The sequence below is a fragment of the Zophobas morio genome, unplaced genomic scaffold (genome assembly GCF_036711695.1).
Source record: "Zophobas morio isolate AGI-343-1 ecotype UQ-CSIRO unplaced genomic scaffold, CSIRO_AGI_Zmor_V1 ptg000179l, whole genome shotgun sequence".
Classification (NCBI taxonomy): domain Eukaryota; kingdom Metazoa; phylum Arthropoda; class Insecta; order Coleoptera; family Tenebrionidae; genus Zophobas; species Zophobas morio.
Window position 1 is genome coordinate 320,091 of NW_026972283.1, and position 14,727 is coordinate 334,817.

Below are 14,727 nucleotides of genomic sequence, written 5' to 3' on the forward strand. Positions count from 1 at the left end.
TAGCGTGAGTGACATTCAGCAATAAACTCGCCTACGAAATAAAATTACATCTAAATGGCGCGTACAAAGTGTGCCCAACAGCAGAATTAAAGGAGAAAATTCGTTAATGTAAGCCTTTCCTCACCCAAAATAGTGAATATATAAAAATATAAGAAAAATAAAATAAGATTAAACTGCGCGTAATGCTAAATTATTTTCATAAATCATTTCATTAAGGAGTTTGCCAAAAATAACATCCAAATCTCCTGCAATTTTATACTTTCCGCATTGCTTTAAATCAGCTTTAATTATTTAAAAATATAATACAAAAAAAAAGTGAAAAAAAAAAACATACTGTGATTAATATTAAAATTCATGCAAGGCTTGGGATCCATAACATAAAAGAAACGATACAAACATTTTAGAAGCCAACTTACAAGCTCGGAATTAGCAAAGCCAATAAATTCCGTGAAAATCTTTTCGAGTGCATCAAAAAATATATAATAAATAAAAATTAACGGCTCACCTTTAAAAAAACTTCTTTATAATTGCAAAAGAGAAGCGTTTCTCTGGAAATTTGGCTTAGAAGATGATGCATCAATTTCAGACCAATAACTTTATTTTTTTCCTCGTAATCGTGCGTGAATAGGAGCACCGTTGGCACTATCGAACTTGACAAAAACAATAATGAGATCTCGCTTGACCGAAAGCTCCTTAGCTGAAAACCTGATATTTGCATTGTTCACATCTCTTTCTATTAAGCAGTAAAACATTTCCTCCAAAATTAATTTGACGGGACATCTTTATTATGACAGATCTTAATGCTTTAAAATTCATAAAAGAAGTTTTTAAAAAAAATAAGAAAAAGAAAGAAGGGTTTCTAATAAGTGGCTCATATAAGTAAATAAGCAAAACATGGAAATAATTTGCTTAAAAAAAAACTTATTTATCACAAAAGAAGTAAAAAAAATAAAATTAGTAAAAATTTTTTATAAAATGCAAAAGTTTCGTGAAAAGGTTTATTATTTTAATAATCGAGTCATAAATTTAAAATAGAATTATTTAATTCAAATGTGATAAAAGAAAAGAATTGCAAAAGAAGAAATCAAACGGCAGCCAAAACCAGAAATATAAACACTTTTCGAAAATAAAAAAAGAATATAAGCAAAGCTGAAGGGATACTAAAGCAATACTTTTTCCAAGTCAGTGCCTCAAAGTCACAATCAAATTTTCGAAAAAGTGAGATGATTTGGACAAAGTGAAGAGAAATGAGATCGCTAATTTCGCTTGAAAAGTGAGGTATACTTCCCTTTACACCACTTTGAAAAAAATTTAAAGTAGACTCAGTTTCCGAGAAAATCACTGCAATCTCGAAAAGTTTCTTCAGAAGACCTTAAAAAAAAATAAAATCTTTCGAAAATTGAATTAAAAAACCACAAACCATTAATAAGTTCCGTTAAACTTGAGGCTGTGTACGAGGTGAGCCAAACGTATGTAAATAATAGATACAAAGTTACCCGGCTTGACCTATCTACGCAAACCTTATATGAATTAATTAACCATTATTATAATTATAAATAAATTGTAACCCCTACTGACCAAATTACTGGAGTGTAAAGAACGTAAAAGTAAAGAAAACACTTTTTTGTGTTCTTCAACAATAAAGGAGTCTATAAGAAAACGCGTTTAAGGGGGAAAAAATAAGCTGCTTGGTAAATAAAAAAAAATTAAATTTAGATTCTAATTTATATACACTTGAATTTTGTGCAATAACAAAGTATGAGACGAATTATAATATAAATAACTTTTAAAATAAAATGTTACAAAAGAAAACAAATAATGATTTTAGTAGCAGAAAGTTATAAAGATGCACATAACAAAAGTTCGTTATAAAAGTTCTATTGTTATAAGTCGTATACAAGAATTTAAGTTCTAGTAAACAAATAAGGCTCAGTGTTTAACCTTTAAGGGAGCAATTTTCAACACCAGAACGTACTGATACAACTATGGTCTTGCAAAGAACAATAACAAATTTCTCAGCTTCACGCCTCTCTAGTTTCTCGTTATCAATATAATATTCATAAGCAAAAGCAACACAATCCAAGTAGGTGTTCCTCTAGAAATATGTTTATTTTCTTAAATATGCTCTGGTAAAACAAACTTTAAAGTTGATGTATATAAACAGCAAATGTGGATTAATAAAGTTTGCTAATTAGTAAATTGTAGAGAATCAAAGGGTAAACTTATTAACACAAAATTTTTTATACAATAGAAAAAAAAATCTACCTTTAAGTTATCCTTATATTTCGATAAATTAAGTTTAAAGCTTTCAATAATTTTCAAGAAAGGGTAACCTGCGGAAATTATCCGAGTCAGCTCCACTCTGGTGCTAAACGTAAAAAAAGTTCCACAAAAGAAACGAGATATATGTTCAAAATCATAGATAAGACCTTTTATTATCAAAACTTAATGCTTCTACTATACTTTCAAAAGATTCAAAAGACTTAACAGTATGAGAATCGTTAAAGAACATGAGTTACACATAAAAAAACTTGCTACTACAGCCTTATACGTCGCGAAAGTCCCAGTTTCCAAGGGACCGCGGAACATGCAGTTTAGCCATGACTTGTATTCCAAGGGCCGTCAAAGTGACCTACAGTTTTTTTTTTATATATAAATAAAAGGTTTCGTTATCTTTTATGTATATTACAAATACTTATGTAGTGATGATAGATATAAGAGAAGAAGAACTTATCCGTAAAGCAGTTAAATATAAATTTTTTTTTAATGGATTAAGGAAGGTGGTTCTTTTTTTGTTACATATACTGATGTATATTGCGATTAAATAGTTCCCAGGGAATTTTAAAAGGAGAATATAAGCAGTATAAACTTTATAGCAGTGTTTGTGTTATCGGATTCTCCACCTCTTTTTGTTTATAAGAGGGTTTTTTACTTAATGTCAGCACTTTTTATTTAAATTTCGTGGTGCGCTTGACGCGTTTTTTAAACTAATTTTTGTTACTTGTCTATAATATATGTGCCCTCTTTTAAACTTATATAGAGGATATAACTTTATATTATACCATGTAAATTTCCTCTCATGGTTTTATATTAGAAGAGCTAAAAAAAACAAAATGGGTAAATATATTTACGTAGAGATTTGATTTACTAAGTCGACACTATATATACGTGTACACTATTACGTTTTTCTAAAGTTTTAGCACCAGGGAAAACACTTTAAATTAAGTTACGAGTATTTTAAAAAAGTAATCCATTTTGGTAAAAAGGGTTGTAGATTACAAAACTATTGAAGTGTGCTCTTTAAACTTTAATACCCACATAAAATTGACTTTGGCAAAACATATAGTAAATAAAAGGATTTACTTACTTTTAATAGCCACTCTAGCTTTTCATGGCGTATTAAAAGTTATATAATTGTGCAAGTACTTTATCGTTTACACATAAATGTAATCTCCCCTTATGCAAATATTAGTTAACAGAACGATCTTTTCCTATTGTTTATTTGTTAAGATAGGATATTTACTTATAGAAGCGCCTTTGTTATTTGTTAAAATTTCTCTGTACTATGTTTGCATATACACACGTCCTATCTGTATTATTAAGAGATTAACTTTTTTCTTTATTTTTTTTTTTTACTTCTCAACAAATTAGTGCAAGGTCTTTTCTATGGAAACCATACAATTGTGTTAAAACCGGTAAAGATATTATCTAGTAGTCTCTTAATAAAACTCTCAAGGTTAAAGAAATATAGCTTGGACTAAGGAAGTATTTGATATAGTTACTATTTAACATTTCACCAAGTTTGTGTATAACAAATATTAGAATCACCTAACAATTTTTACAAGTGTTGTGTACTACTGCCCTTCGCGTAGAACTTTCCTTTAAACTACAGCTCCTTTTTAGAAAGAAAGGCAACGTTATCACCTTTATTAAATTGCCTCCCACTACATTCGAGAAATCTGTAACCTCGTACAAGCGTGTGGTCACAGTTAACTATATACCTGTATTGTTTGCATTTTTACGCCACAAATTCCCTCTAGCTCCTACTCCTAACGGGTATTGGGTTTTGCGTTATATGTATTTTAACTTATAATCCTGATTAGTCTTCATTGGCTCTTAAACTTTCGACATCCTTTGCCAACAGAAGCTAAATTGTTATAAAAAGATAAAAACTTCCCTCTTATAGTTCTAATAAGCTAAACGCTTATGTATAATACTTTATAGCTATCCAGTAGGTTTTTTAGAGTTTACGAGTAGATATCCGTTTTAAGTACGCTTCAGCGCTGAAGAACATGATAAAAAATATAGCCACTACTAATTTTTTAATTTATTTAATAAAAATTCGTTATAAACGATTTTACACAGAAAGTTTAAGTAACTTTGAAGTTTTAAGCTATAAATAGTGTCAAAAAGTATAAAGTTATTTTTTAATTAACAAGAAAGCTGTATCAGTTTCTTGCTAGTAATTTGCTAAGTAATAACGAAAACTAGCAAGAAACCTAAAGAATCTCACTGATCACCTTATGATTGAGCTTATAGTCAAAGTACATTATAAATTTATACTCAGAAAAAGTTAGTTAAAATCTATTCTTTTATTAAGTAAATAATATGAAGAGAATTTTGTTCAGTCGATCGCTTTAATTTTTACTGTTTAACTTCTTAAACACTGTTTCTTCCCGCCGCTTAAAGAGATTGTGCCTCGTTAGGTTTTCGGCAGGATGCTAACAGTTTATCAACGAACCGTGGCCTTAATATTAAGGCAACAAGCGCCGTTTATCTTGTTAACTCTAAGTTAAACTGTAGTGCCTGTAAATAGAACGCGATGTAGAGGAGAGAATATTTGGACTATTGAGTAGCTTTACTCCCGCAACCATTATCAGCTTTGGGAGAGGTGGATAGGCGTGGCATCGCAAAGTATCATGAATTCTACTTCGTGCATATAATGCTTAATTGCTCTTTTGAAAGGCGATTTGATCCCATTTTATTATTATCCTACTAGAATGGAAAAGACAACGAGATAATGATATAAGCTTGAGCGCCCTAACTAATAGCCATTGTTAAATAAATACGTTTTGTTAGGGAAGATATTAAATTAACTACTGTAAATATAAGAAACTCTAGGGAAGAGAGAGAACACGCAATTGTCAAAGACCGAAGAACAAGCTGAGCAATAAACTTTAAAATTTATGAGCTTAAATACGGGTTAGATCCCAGGGTAGGTTATTAACTACTTAATGAGCGTTTGATCTGAGTTTGGCATGAAGGCTTATTTTAACGCTGCTTACCCTTGCTCCCTAGCTTTTACGGTTTGCATAAGTTTATGCAAACGACGAATACTTCTTCGGCGTGCTGCGTTGGCGATTCGTTGTCACCCCTAGAACCAATTGTGGTGAGAGTTCCTCGCTTATATCTTATCCCCTTGCATCCCGTCCTGGTAGAGGCTAAAAAAACAAAGGCAAACATTCGGAGCTAGCCTCAAATTTGAAATAGCCTTCCGTAGCCACAGATCATTCACAGGAAGTTAGCACAATCTTGACTTATTTGACAGAAAGGTGACATAAAATATATTCCTGGGGATCAGTACTCTTATTGGAAGCACTGTCATTAACGATCTTATTCAGTGCTTTTTCCTTGAAAAAATAAAGCAGTTTATTAACCTTAGGGTCTTCTATGAAATTTCATGTATTCAAAACTAGTTGTAAACGGGTTATGTCATACTTCTCTTCGAAAGGCGATAATAGTACTCATCGCGAAGGTTAAGCATATAAATTAATTAGCTTGTTTGCTCAATACAACCAAAGTCAATGCCAGAATGATGGATCCGCCGCATATATATAGTACTAGTAGCTAACTCTATTCAATATCATAGCAAACAACACCGAATTCAAGGCGGATCGAATGCTATAATACTGATACAAGTTCAGTCATGTTTCTGTGACTGATCTTGCAGTTTTGGAATAAGCTCAAAAGAATAATCCTTAGTAAGATTTAGTAATAACTTCTAAATTAGTTTAATGAAGCTACTGAAAGTATCAGCCGTTTTAGAACTTTGCAATTTAGTTGGGTTCTCGGATCCGCTAAAATTGCATTAGGTTATGGGTGCGTAAGCTCTGTGATAAAGGTTCCTAAGTAGGCAGTGCCTAATTTTTATGCTTTACTAAATGTTATTTGTAGGCGATCAATTTGTTCGAAAGCTTCGTTGATTTTATATTTCAATGTTTTATTAATCCTTAGCTAAAACCAAATAGTATATCTTAATTTAGCTAGTAGTAAAAGTTTGAGAGCGTGTTTAACCTTATAGCTATAGCTATTAATTTTTAAATTTTATCTCATTTTAGTTATATCATTATATATTTTACAAGATCAGGACCTGGTCTTAGGCGGTCTGTTACGTTTGGTAACCTGGCTATTACCGTTAGAAATTTTGTAAAATGACTTTTTAATGAAAACTTTATACGTAAAAAATATTTACAACTGCGTTTATGGAACTTACAGCTAATTTTTGTAGAGTCACTTGAAGAAGTATGAAGAGAGCTTACCTAAAGACAGGCAATCTTTATAAATAATAATTGAGTAGTGCAGAGGTTATTCTTTAGATCAGTTTAGAGAACATATTGAAATCTTATCGTAAACAAGATAGGTAGGCCCTTATCAATCCTATATTTGGGGAAAATTTATAATAGCTCATGCACTTCAAATGTTAGAACTCTAAAGAAAAATTTGTTCTTACACTACTTATTGTCATATTAAAGATTTTCTTAGTGCCTTCTTTTTGACCATTGTAACCTTGTAAAAATTAGGGAAGGAAACGAATAAAAACCGATTTCCGTTGCTACTTCGCTTTTTTTTTTTATTTTGGTCTACCAGGACAAAATTGTTGTCGTTCACCTTAATGTACTAATTTTTAACAAAGATAAAAAAAAAATAGCGCAATTGTGTTTTATGTATTTAAAGTAAAACGGTAATCTTAATTTTTAGTTAGTAAATATCTACTTTTCGGGTTTTATTATCACCTTGAGGGGAGTACCGCCCATAACCACAAACTCCTGTTTTAACAAATAATGCTTCTATTATTAGTAATCCTTTAGATCACTAACCGAGTTTACTTTGTTTTTGTTTGGTTTTAGTTTTAGTTTTAATTAATTACTAAGCCCTGCATACCAAAATGAACATCTACAAGAAAGAGAGCTCGAAATGTAAGTAAAATCCCATAAACCTTTTATTTTTATTTTTTATATATATTAGTGATAGTTCCCGGTACTCGATCGAGTTAAAAACTTTTAAAAATCGAACTCTCAAGCAGGAAAGATCGCAGATAAATTAGAAATAGTATTCTGAGTGGTATTGTTTTTTTTTACATTACCAAAAAAAACACTAGCGCTTAAGCGCTTCACGTGGGAGACTATAACTTGCCCCATCCCGTGGCTCGTAAATAAGTTCGCTTACCAGCAGGCGATTAGTGTGCCTGGTGAGTCTGTCGTAAAAGGCCATGGCATGGCGTGGAAGGCAAAGTTTAAAGGGTTCAGCTGAAAATTTCGGTGAAGAGCCTCATTTCGCACAAACCCACGGTGCCTTTGTCAGAACATGCAGCAATTTGTTCTGTAGTACTTGCAGTGCCGAAGGTATCGCAGTGGTGTCGTAGGCCCAAGCAGCAGAAGCTTATGTCATTATTGGCTAAATGTAAAACAAATACAATTGTCGTCGGTTTCGCAGAGAAAACTTACTCGCCAAAAAGTAAAGAATAAGGCGCCTTGGTCGCTGCCTTGACCTTCGCCACTAAGTAGCCCATGTGAGGCCGCCAGTAAAATTTGTTGTCGATGATGACTCCCAAGTATTCCGCTTGAGAACACCATGAAATCTTCACGCCTTTAGTAGTTAAGGGGGGACTAACAAAGGGACGCGTTTTATAGCGTTGCCCTTTATCGCATTTATGGTAACCTTCCGCCCACAGCACCAAACAGCAAAAAGGAGTCAAGATAGTAGCGCTATAGATGCTTGCATAGCAAGGCGGACTTCAAAGAGAATGTACGGTCGTATCAACATTGCAGAGGGTGATTCGTTTATGTGGGTCGGACGGCAAGGGCACGTCGCTCAGGTAATGTGCAAATAAAATGTGCGAGAAAAGTAATTCCTGAGGGACCCTGCTGTCAGAGATCGAAGCGGTGACTATGTATCCTCCACGCTGAACGCTGAAGACGCGACCATTCAGATATGACTTCAGCAAGTTATAAATGCTATGAGGGACGGATTACGAGCGAAGTTTGTGCAGCAGACCTTCATGCCAAACTTCAGCAAATGCCCTTTCAAGGTCCAGGAAGACAGCTCCTGTTACCTTCTTATGATTAAAAGCGCAAGTGGCCCATTCAGATGAGGGGAGCTGCCTGAGTCGTTGAGTGCCCTTCCCGAAGCTTTCCGAGCGTCAACGACCTCTTTAAGACGGTGCAGTAAAATGGCCTCACCCATCACCCCGGCCGCCTACAGTAGGCTGATGGGTCGGTACTTGCTAGATGCTAATTCCGATTTAAGTATTTTTGGTAACATCACAACAGTAGCCGTCTTCCATCGAATCGGAAAGGCGACAAGGGGCATCAAATATTTTTTGAGAGGGTAAAGGTAGTGCAGTCCTATTAATGGCATTTTCTTCAGCATCCTATGAGTGATGTCATCGGGGCTAGGCGCTTTACTTTTAGGTAGCGCTTGGACAATTGCGTGCACATCGTCAACGTTAACTAGATAAGTGGTTCGTAGTTAACGGGAAGGGGTAAGCTCAGCGGAGGGAACGCATCATCATTAGCAGTAAAGTGGGCAGCTGGCACGTTTTTGGATAGCAAACGTTGGCGAAAGGCATAGTTTGATCTCCATCACTCAGTCACTATATTTCCTTCACGAAAGGGCGGTAGTGGTGCAAGCCCCCTATTTTGATCCTTTTAACAAATTTTTAAAAGGAGGAGAGCGGTTGCTGCCTGATTCTGATATACGAGGCAGTTTGCTCTCCCATTCATTAGCTTTTTTCTAATGCACCTGTAAAGTCTATTAAGCGCAAGTTTGTCCTAGGTGCTCCATGACAAGTTGCCGTGGCAATAGTGAGCCATGTTCAGTGCGGTTTTGAAAAGGGCAATGGTCCAATAAGGCGGGCGTGAACCGTAATGACGAGCATGGCAGCAGTGTGGTTTCTACTACATCAACATATTTGTCCCAGCCGTATAAGTACGCGTAATGGTCTTCGATGTGCCCTGTCATACTCTAAATGGAGTTAACTGGAAGGTGATCGGAGGACAGCACGTGGAGCGTTTCATTTCCGTATAGAGACATAAATCTTTCAATATGGCAATATCCAGTACGTCCAATATGTCTGTAGTCGTCAGTTGTGTTGGTTATTGGGAACCTAGTAAGCACAGCCCGTGCTAATTAGCCATTGACCTCAAGGATGTGGCCAGTTCGAGTTATCGGCTGGGCTATTTCATGTAGGGTACTTTCAATTAAGCTCCCCGCACAAAAGAGAAGAAGAGGCGCTCCCAAGGATTGCACCCAAATCGGAGGACGGAAATAGCTTCCATGGGGTTTGAGGACAGCGATCATAGTCAAGGGCCGCTGATGATCATACATTGGGGGTCCCCACTGTCTCAACATTTCGTAGACCTGGCGTAGATATCGAATGATGTCGGATTCTCCGTTTCACCAATCAGCTACTCCCTCGTCGCGTGCGTCTATTCTATCTTGGCGATACGTGACAACTCGCAAAAATTAAATACGGCGTTAGTAAGGAGGTGCGCACCGCTCTTGAAGCTCATGCTTCTTACTCTGACCCCATTTGCATTCCAGAATAGAAATCGAAGATGGCGGTTCGTCTTTGGCTTAAAAACTGTTGCAAACAGGCCCCAGTCCTTTCACAGTTTTAAGCATGCTGGATAAATTCGTCGTTAAAATTGCTAACATTTGCCGTATTGTCGGATGCGACTGTTCAGCTTTTGCAGTAGAAGCGCGGCCAGGGATTTTAGAACCTAACGGGATTTGATCTTGATGAAGTAATGGGAGAGATTTTTCTCTTTACGAGTTCGCAGGGGGGGATCTGCAGTAGATGGTCTTCAATTAGAGGGTGAGCGTCAGGAAAAAAAAGCTCTGCTCATCTCTATGTCCACGGTGTCTTGTAGAGCTTTTATGAACTTTTCTAAGTCTCGAATGGTTTTCGGGTTGCCGTTACCCTTAATGAGGGGAAAATTAATACTATCATTATATTAATAATATTTCTTTTTGTTAAAGAATATATTTTTATTGCTACTAGTGTTGCTGCTAACTATTATATAATTATTAATGCCACCTGTACGGGAGCTATTAGTCATAAGGTTATTGTTACTTCTACTAGTATCCTTAATCTTAGCTATTTTCCCGTGACCAGACGACTCGCCCTTTGTAATCTTTATAATCTCGCTATCTTCCAGCACCACTTCGGAAGCATCTGGTTGATATAGTATTTCTATGGCCGAGAACACATTATCAAAAGGCTCCATTCGTCTTTCAGAGTTACTTTTGTCCTAAGTGTTTTGAGTAACTTCAAGAAGTTTAGTCTTTATAAAATTTAACTCATCTAACTCTTTTCTAAATTGTTCATTAATAGTCAGCAAGTAGCAATGAAGACTCTAAGTTCTTCTTCAGGCTCATAATATGTAAAAGATAAATATATATACTTCGAAAAAAATAGAGGTCAATAATTAAAAAAAATAATAAGAAACATATAAGTATAGGGTCTGTAATATAAGGTCAGAGCTATAATTTACGTAGTTTAAGTTTTCTAAAATGTACGAGTATATTTTGAATAAATCGCTAAAAAAGTAAGGTAAACATCGCAAATTCTATGCTAGGTGCGCGGACCAAGGCCCCGGCCCGGCGGTTAGAGCAAAAAAAGTTCCTTCTATAAATGTTTTATTATGCATATGTATATATATATATATATTGGTCCACTAAAGCAATAATCATACAATTTTTAGATCAAATGGCATTAATTAATTACCTTCACAGTCTTTTAATCTAAAAAATACATCATACCGATTTACTAGGGTTTTAAACCTCCAAGATTGGTTACCGAGGAATCTTTAAAACAACTACAGTGGTTGCTTGGTTTTACAAAATTCTACATACGTTTTAAGTCTTTTAAAATTATCAAACCACTAATTTTCCTTTTTTAAAAAAAAACATAATTTTCTGTGGGACTTTATAATAGAGGAAAGATTTAACTTCTAAAGCAGCGTTTATGGTAATACTATTTTTCGGCCGCCTTTTCAAGAACTTTACAGTTATCAAGAAAGCACTATTACTTACGCTTGCTATTACATATTAAGTCAATTTTACCGGGGAATCTAACTCCCAGTTTCCTCCCTTTTTTAGCAATTTTCGAGAGATTCAAAAAAAAATTATCCTCCATGCAAAGAATTCCTGCTATTCGTGAAAACTTTAAAACTTGACATACCCTATGAACAGCAAGGAAAAAAAAACAATAAAATGAAAATAGCTAAATATATAAGGATGAAATAAATTCCAAGAGACCATGTGTTCAGGAATAGTTTATCCTTTTGAAAACTTCATGGGTTGGAATTCTTACTACTAAATTAAAATCTTTTAACTATATGTCTTCTTAATATATAAATTAAAAACTAACCGTATTATAAATATGTAAATTTTTCTTTTACCAGTATTATATTAGAAAGCTTCAACTGAAGGTATCAACCAACCTATTAAAGTTCACCGTTATGAGAACATATTTAAAAATCAGTAAATAATAAAGTACGAACAAGAAACACCTTTAGCTTTTTATTGTGTTCACCTCCACAACTGGTATAAATTAAATCCTAGTGGCCAATACAAGGTATAAAGTTAAATAATCTTATTGAAGGTGGGGTGGGGAGCGGGTCACTTGCCTCCCCTGAATTTAAATCAAAGAAGCTGCTCTCCCTCTTAAGAAGAGCTTATGTACACAAATTTAAATTAAGTATTAGTTCACACTCTACTGCTTGGTACCTGTGTTGTTTAATTTAATGTCATTATCTTTCTCTCTTAAACTTTTTAGTAGGATTTTATGTGTGAGGTTAAACACGAAACCTTCGAAGACCGAAAATGGGAGTGGGATTAATGGGAATCAAACTACTTAACCGCTGAGCTACGACAATTCTCAACCTAGTATAATGGTTATACACATTTAAACTGTTACATTTTAAACCTAAAAAAAATCTGTTTTATTATAAAGAAATGCTTAAGCTTTAATGTGACTTAGTAGGCCATGTGCATATATTAATTTAGCATATCAGTTAATGTAGAAATAGAAAGCTAAGAATCTGGGTAGAACGCGTTGTGGTTAAAGGGGTACCCTAATGCCTGTGTATCATATATATATTATTATAAATATAACACTAATTTCGACCTTGGTATGCACATATTGATAGTGCCATAGTAGGAATAAATTTATAAATATAAAAAACCACAAATTCACAAGAGCTAATTTAATTTAATTTTAAGTGATATTCCGCCAATATACTATAATTATAGTACTGAGAGGTGTTATATATTCGCCTTCGTTTCATTAGCTTCATTGCTGTCTCAAGAACGATCTATCATTGCAAATATAGTTTTAATTTAATAAACTTACTCTCTGTCTCGTTCAGTGTTATGCTAGAGGCGCTATAGTTAACCAGAAATAACTACGCATTGAGGAGCTGAAAATAACAAATTTGCTGCCGCACCTGTGACAGTAGTATTGATGGATTAGTAGTACTAACGATATAGTAAAGAATGTTGCTTAAGCGTCAAAATTTGATGGAGCGAAGAACGTTTTGATCAAGGAAGAGAAACTGTAATAAGCCGTTTTGTGCTCTCTTTGCGAGAAGGAACAAAAAATTTTTAAGATACTTGTAAGAGGGTAGACACATTTTAAGAAATCCAAATGTTTCTGATCTGATTAGAAAACTCCCTTCCATAGCTATGAAAATAGTAAAAGCTTTAAAATGTTGTTTAACCTGGTAGGGATCGAGATCGCTTGAAAAGGGGCAGAGTACCAGTAGAAGGAGTCCGCCTGTTGGAGTTAGGTGCACGAACCCACTGTTCTAAATAAGCGTCTTATTTTGTCTAGTCACCATTTTTAGTAAAAAATAAGAACAGAGTGCCCCCGCGCCAGTACTTGCTAGGCATACGGTTAAGATATTGAATATTAAGGGAAAAAGTGTTGCTGGATTAAATTTTATTTTACAATACATACAACCGAGAAAAGCAATAGCCTATGGCGTTAGTCCATAGGATCGATTATTTTTAAAAAAAGACTTAAAAACTAAATTTAGTAAAAGTTGGGTTGCTTGGAGGGGGTGTTGGTCGTTGTTCCGGCCTCGGTCAGTAATAGTTATGTCCACCGGTTTTAAACAACTTAAAGGTCCTATAGCTATAATGTAGCTAATCCTCCAAGAGTTTTGGTAATTAAAACAAAAAAAGAGTTTACTTATCCATTTCTTAAAAGGCTGGCAGAGCATCTGGTGAATCACTCTCTGAAAATGCGCCTCAATTATTAGTTTCCGCTCTATTGAAACCCCCTGTCAGCATATAAAATCTCGCAGAAGATTTTAGTTATGAAAGCTCTCACCTTAAATTCTTAAAGTTTTCATGAAGTTTATCAACGCTTACATTTTTATTTTGTGACTGCGCTGTCTCTATTTACGGTTTGTAACACTTTGTGAGCAAGCAATTGGTAAGAAAATTTCCAAAACGCTACATAAAATTAAAATAACAAAAGTGAGTTGCTCCCTCAAAAAGGGGCCTAAGAAGGATTTAAGTTTCAAGGAAATATGTCCCAATTTATTGTGATATTGATATTAATAATACGAAGAAAATGTTCTAAAAAAGAAAAGAAGCGATCGTGGAGAGGAAAAAGGAGGTGGAAGGTCTCCATACAGTAACGGATAATATAGAATACTACTTTATAAAGCATTCTAACTGCTTTGCAATATACTCTCTTAATTAAGAACTTCAGCACATCATTATGTTGCGATTGTACTTCTGGCTCAACAAAGATTCCAATTCGATGGATTACCGGTCAATAGCTAACTGAATGCTGTTTTAGTTTTATAAATTTAGTTAGTAAATAAAAACATATTCACGTATTTATGAATACAAAGTTAAAGAGAAAAAACTCTTTACCATAGTGGTTTTATTTAATATTCATTAATTAATAGTAACTATCCTTTTACGAATGTATAATTCATAATTGAAAAAAAAGAAACCTTGCCCACTGTCGTAGGGCTACCGCTTGCACATTATATATCCACATAGAGTAAAACCCACTGAGTATTATTATTGTTCAGTTTAGCACAAATTTACTTATGCCTGTTGAAACTAAAAACGTTTATGTTACAATATATTTTGGATTTCTATCTAACCTGCTTGCCTACTACTAATCTACCGCCTTTAAATTAACTCGTCAACTTTGTACAAATTAAACTATTACGTCCTACAGTACTTTCAAATACTTAAAATTTAATATTGAAGATTTACGAAGTAACAAGATTAGCTAAAACCTAAAGTTTTGTGCTTCAACTATTAAAATATACGTCCCATTAATTTTATTTTGCAAAGGAGTCTTCCGAAAAATTCAGATATAATATTTTTATATGTATTCGTAAAATATTAAAAGAAAATCAATAACTACAATTATACCTTTATTGATACCTCCTTACAGTTAAAACCAAAGTAAAC

The 14,727-nt window shown here is 34.2% G+C and overlaps 1 long non-coding RNA gene across 1 annotated transcript; it reads right to left on the bottom strand.

The window, feature by feature from the left end:
- Positions 1 to 1,232: 1,232 nt before the first annotated feature.
- LOC135145740 (uncharacterized) lies at positions 1,233 to 1,655 on the bottom strand. Its single transcript, XR_010283549.1, has 3 exons — positions 1,579 to 1,655; positions 1,421 to 1,520; positions 1,233 to 1,371 (listed from the first exon to the last, which is right to left on the bottom strand). It is a non-coding gene; the product is annotated as an uncharacterized LOC135145740 (long non-coding RNA).
- Between the last annotated feature and the right edge of the window lie 13,072 nt (positions 1,656 to 14,727).